The sequence below is a fragment of the Lathyrus oleraceus genome, chromosome 7 (assembly GCF_024323335.1).
Source record: "Lathyrus oleraceus cultivar Zhongwan6 chromosome 7, CAAS_Psat_ZW6_1.0, whole genome shotgun sequence".
NCBI classification, from domain to species: Eukaryota; Viridiplantae; Streptophyta; class Magnoliopsida; order Fabales; family Fabaceae; genus Lathyrus; species Lathyrus oleraceus.
Window position 1 is genome coordinate 422,540,678 of NC_066585.1, and position 6,130 is coordinate 422,546,807.

A 6,130-nucleotide genomic window follows, 5' to 3' on the forward strand; every position below is an offset into this window, starting at 1 on the left:
CCCGATTGGGAATGCGGTGAATTCTCCGAATCCGGCACTTGCTGTTAAACTGATCGCGCGACTGTGTGAGTCGAGAATGGGATACAAACTGCAAGTGCACAGTTCTATCGCGTAGTTTTAAAAGATATCGATCCCACAGGGACTTATGAATCGATATACCGTTATCTAAGGTTACTACGTAAATCTAAGGTGAAAATGTTTGATTGTTTGGGAAAAAACTAAGAGCTAAACTAATATCTAGATTAAATATTAATAAAACGGATATCGGTATGTAGTTCGTCAAAACTAGGGAATCAAGTCTTTGTCGGCTTCTTGGTTTTAAAATGAATCGTTTCGGTTAACTTTATTGGTTAAAGGTTCTATCTCAAACTCTCGCTCTGTTGAATAAACCATGATTTTATATTAATGTTGCTGTCACTTATAATTAAGTCAAAAACCATATTTTGAAAGCAATAAAGTTGCAGAAACTCTTTTTAAGAAAATACTGACCGTTTTAAACACCCTTATCTCAAACTCTCGCTCTGTTGACTTAGGTTATATAATTAAATCCAAATGCTTAACTCTCGTCCTCACATTCAATCTTTAAAAATACTTTTTGGAAAAGGTCAGAATTTAATTAACTCTAAAACTTGCTCTCGCCCTGATCTAGAATTAATGCCTAACTTACACTGTCCAGTTAAAATCTCAAACTCTCGCTCTATTGATTTTAACTTCTTTATGTCTTTTACTTTTGTAAAAAATCTTGTTATTAAACCTGTAAGTTGAGACCGTAAAAAGATTGATTTTGATTTTAAGTTTAGATAGACCGACTCAGTCTTGATCCCTTATTCTGCTTACTTTAAATACCGATACCTAGGCAAATTAGCCAGACATGCTAAACAAATAAGAATTTATATCATGCATAAACAGACTCATTCCAGGCAGATAATATAGATAAATAATAAAACAAAATATTAAATAATGATTAAAGAACCTGAATGCGTAATACAATAGTCTTGAACACTCCACCACAAGCCGGTAGAATTTGTTCTTGGATTCTTCAATTAAACAGTAAATTAAATCAAGGAATTAAAACTGGAATATAACGTAAGGTTAAATCCAGTATAAAGTTGCACAATAGTTTCCGGTGTAGAAACTATTATGCGAAAAATATCTAGAAGCTGAAACGGGAAAGGTAAATTTTGCAAGGGAAAAAAAAGAATGTAAAGCTTGCAAAAGAAATAAATAAAAATAAACAATGTTAAGTGCTGGAAGGGAAAAAATAAGCAAAAGGTGTGACAAGAAAATTTGGCAGAGCTTCGGCAATATGAGCGTGGAAAAACCGGGCTTTGAAACTTCCCAATTAGCTGCTATTTATACAGCTGCTGGTGTAACTGCTTTTCAAGGGTTTCCGTGTGCGTGGTCTCGTTCCGAGGGTTAAGCGTGCGTGGAAATAGCTTTCAACGTGGTCAGTTGAGTTCCTTGCGCCAAAAATATAGAGGACTGGTGTGACGTTCGTCACACCATGTGTGACGCTCGTCACAAGAGTGCTTTTAGTGTGACGCTCGTCACAACCCTTGTGACGCCCGTCACAGGCATAACGTGCACTTTCTTTGGGCTGGGCTTGGTCTTTGTTATTTGTTTCCTTTTTATTCCTTTTTACACCTCCTTTTCTTCCCTTTTTCACTTTTGCTTCAAAATGGATACCTGACATACATAGCAAGGAAATACTGCATAATATCTGATAAAATGAGATATACTAAAGTAAATGATAATATAATCTAATTGAATTAAGTCTTAAAATGTGATATAATTTCGTGTTATCAAACTCCCCCATACTTAAATCTTTGCTTGTCCTCAAGCAAAATTCAGTATAGAACTTGTTAAAAGTTTTAGCCAGATGAAATTTCAAAGCACACATCAATTCGTACTAGGTTGCAAATGGGTTTTTGTTTAGGAGGACTTTGAGTTTAATCTTGACATCAACAACTACCGTTACAACTTAGATAACCCTACCTTATGTAAATCAGTTCAAGTACCCTATGATAGCTATCCTGGTTCCTTTGGTCTTATTTTACCCGTTTTCATTCTAGCGAAATCACATTAAGCCCTTTATCTTTTCGCGCACATAGTGGAGTAACCGGTTAGTGATTATGATCCGCTTTTAGCTAGAAGTTCTGGTACATAAGTCGGATAACTTCATTATTCAGTCCATTGCAAATTGCGGGGGATCGAACCGTAGTCCGCCCTACCAAGTTCAGTACCAGATTCCTACTGAACCAACTCATAATGGATCTTTCGTATTGTGCTTTTGCATGATCTGCAACCTTTAGATTAAATGATCTGGTAAGGATCACCTAATTTACTTAGTGCATTTCTTGATATATTCATATATTTTATGTTACTTTGGGGATCATTCACTTATATTCATCGGCTCTCCACGTAGTTTGCTATTAAGACGGTGCTGACTTCTGTATAAACTACTTGGGGTTGCCATAGAACTAAAAGTTCAAGGAATCGGTATAATAGGTACTTATCCTGATCTAACATATTGAGGTTCTCAGAGCGTTGTTATGGTAATGATTTTGTTTTGATTTCACTCAAGTTTTATAAAGTAAGCAACCTTTATACTTATTGGGTGTGTTAAAAAATTTTTTTTGTTATGGCTCAAGAAAATCGAGGGGAATAGATAATAGAAATATTTCACACTAGGGGCTTAACTTAGAATTATGAATATTTTTTTTTTTTTTTTTTTTTTAAAAACAAAATATTAAATAATAAGGAAGGGAAATAACGATGAAAGGGAAAATAACATACTTGAAGAATGGAAATAGGAAGAATATTGTTTCCCCCCCATACTTGAACTAAACATTGTCCTCAATGTTTTAAGGGAAAGAAATACAAAATGGAAATGCAAAGAAAATAACAACTAAGGCTGCCTTCCGCCTCTGGTTCTAGGACCTGGTGATCTCTGACGTATGTCTAAGTTGTCGAACCTGCTGAACAATTCAGTAAACCGCTGGTCGGTTATGGCATTCCGGGCATCCTGTTGCTGTTGCATTTGACGCATCATCTGCATCATCTCTGCATTCTGTGCCTGCATACCATCGATAGCATCCATAATGTCGTCGTTGGTTGCAGGCCTTCTTCGTCGACGACGTTGGGAGGATGGGCCAGTTGCATTACCGGAAGGGTTGAGCGGGGCTGAATGTTGTGTAGGAGGATGATCACCTTGTTCCATTTCTTCAAACTCATCTGTTTGTGGGTTTGTTTGTAAAGGCTCGGTGGTTTCAGGAGCGTTTAAATCATAGAGGTGGCGGTCGGGGTTTGTGACATCAGTTAGGGCGATATTTGGTAGAACAACGCTTGGGACAGCCTGGTTGTTCACCATAAGATAATATCCTCCCCCTACTCTGTTTTTAATCAGGCGGCTGGAGCGGCAATAGCTGATATCCATAGACAGGGGAGGTAGGGATTCTAAAGTTTGGAGTTTATCCCCTAGGTTCAGGCCAAGTGCTATGGATGTTATTAATCCACCAATTATAAAGGGTTGCCGGCCTCTAGCACATAAGGTGCGGATATGATGAAAGAGAAAAGAGGCGGCGTTTACCTGAGTATCCGGTTCGAAGACGCATTGGAGGAAAAATAGCTCCTTTGAGTTGACCTTGCTGTTGTTTGGTCTTCCAAAAATTGTGTTTTGCAAGATGCGGATGAAGTACCGGATAGTGGGGTTATGTATATGGGAGAGAAGGAGTTCTTCCCAGTTGTAGGTATCTATACCGGTAATTTTCTTAAAAAGGCCAAAAACGCCAACTGTGTTCCAGTTTGAGTTTGGAGGGATTCTGGGGTGTACCTGACCTTCTATGGGAAATTGTAACATGGTACTCAATTGGTTTTGGGTTAAGGAGTACTCGGTGTTGAACATACGGAAGGTTGCGGTACCGGTTAAAAATTCGTCTTCACCGGCGGGAGTGGTGTAGTCGTATGAACTTAAGAATTCTAAGGTTAGGGATGGGTAGGTGGGTTGATTATGAGTGCAAAGGAAGGTTAAGTCGGCTAGGCGGAGCATCCATTCGATACCTTGGAGTAATCCTAATTGTTGTAAACAAGTTAAATCGGGGTACCTGGTGGAAGCGACGCCTCGCTGTTGGAAACGTTCGAATTGCTCTTGCTGGTAGTTGTCATCTCCGGATCGGAAGATGATATTTCCGAAATTTTGATTTCCCGCCATTGTGATGAATTTTTGAAGGGGTGATTTGGAAAGAAAAAGAAGTGTATTTGATAGGAGAGAATTGTTTTGTGGTGAATGAAGGAAGTTTTGGTAGGTATTTATAGGAGAAGGGTTGGAAGATAGAAAGAAAAAGTGGTTGAAGAGTAATTAAGTGTGGTTAAATGAAAAGTGAGTGGGGAAGGTAAAAAATTAAAGGTGTAACGTTCGTCTCCAACGGCTCCCTAACGTTCACATGTCTGAAGGGCGTTACGCTCGTCACAAGGGTGTGACGGTCGTAACAGGAGTTATGCGTGCCGTTCGTCATGGAGTGTGTGACGCTCGTCACACATTTCTTTTTGGCAGGGCATTCAGCAGCGCTTCACATAATTAATCTGGAGATGAATTTATTTTGATTATTTTGTTTTATTTGGTTTTTAGATTGTTCTATTTAATTTAGCTAATTAATTTGTGTTGCATGCTATTCTATTTCTCATAATAGTAACTCATTCTGAGTAACAGTAGAACAGTAGAGAACATAGCCATTGCATAAATTAAATAAATAAAAGCTTTAATAAAATTAACATAATGTAATACAGGAAGGGAAAACAATGAAATGAAAGGAAAATAAATGCGAGCATGAATTCAAATAACATTAATGAAAAATCTAGCCTAAAACTAAATAACTTAGAAAGAAATAACTAAATTCCATCTATCTTCGGATCTCTGGCCGGAGGAGCAAAAGAGTTAACACGATGCCGTAACATACGTAACTGACTTGCCGTGCTGCTCATGTATTCTAGGATTTCATGTCTCAAGTTGTGGAAATCTTCCCTGAGGGCGTCTTGTTCTGACATCAAAGCTTCAATGACGGTTTTAATATCTGTTCCTGGCATATGATGTCGGAGATCAGGCATGGCCGATTCTTCGGTCAGGACAGGCTGAGGAGGAGGATCAATATCATAGTAGCCGGAAGGTGTCTGAGGGTCAGATTCAGCCTGAGAGATATGGTCAACATAGTGCTCATAGTCATCACAAATCTCATAGTCCTGGATGGATTCAGTGGATCCAGCAGGAGTTGGGGTTTCATTCAGGTTATAGAGCCAGTTCCTTTGGTTATGAACACTAGTTCTAGGATCGGGCATGGTGAATAGGCAGAGAACCTGGTTATCAATAATAAGCTCAAACTCATCAGACCCTATGTTTGCTATAAACATAGTGTTGAAGAGGAAGGGTATACTCATAGTAGTAATGCCACAAAAAGGGCTAAGGTCAAGCATAGGCTGACGTAATCCAATAGCATTACCTATCATAGTGATCAAACCGCCTATTCTAATGGGTGCTCGCTCATCCTGGATAAGGTGGTCCAAATTAGCTAACATAAAAGTAGCACCGTTTACTGGACGGTTCTGGGAAGCACAAAATATGATGAAGAGTTCATCACGTGAAACTGAAGTACTATTTGGCTTCTTCCCAAATAAAGTGTGGGTCAGGATCTTATGGAAATAGCGGAAAGCCGGGTTATGTATGTTTCCAGAGAGAAACTCATGTTCTTCGGGCTCATCATTTCCAGTCAGCTTACCCCAAAAGTGTTCAAGCTCTCTATATTCAAAAAGTTCTTCCTGGCTTACAGTGAATGTATCAAAGGAGGTAGGAAAACCCAAAAGGTTGGTGAAGTCTCTAATATTAAATTGGTACTCCATATTGAACATTCTGAACTGGATAAAACCTCTGCTAATTCCTTTTCCGTGGCTGGGTAGATAGATTAATGAACTAAGGAATTCTAGTGTGAGTCTCCGGTAGGTGGTGAAATGTCTCAGGATAGGGGAGGTCTCCCATCCTATCTGATTCAGCAAAAACAGGACACTCTGTCTCAGTCCAAGGGCAGTCATAGCCCAATCATCAGCATATAAACTAGGTAGCATCTCTCTAGCGGCGACCATT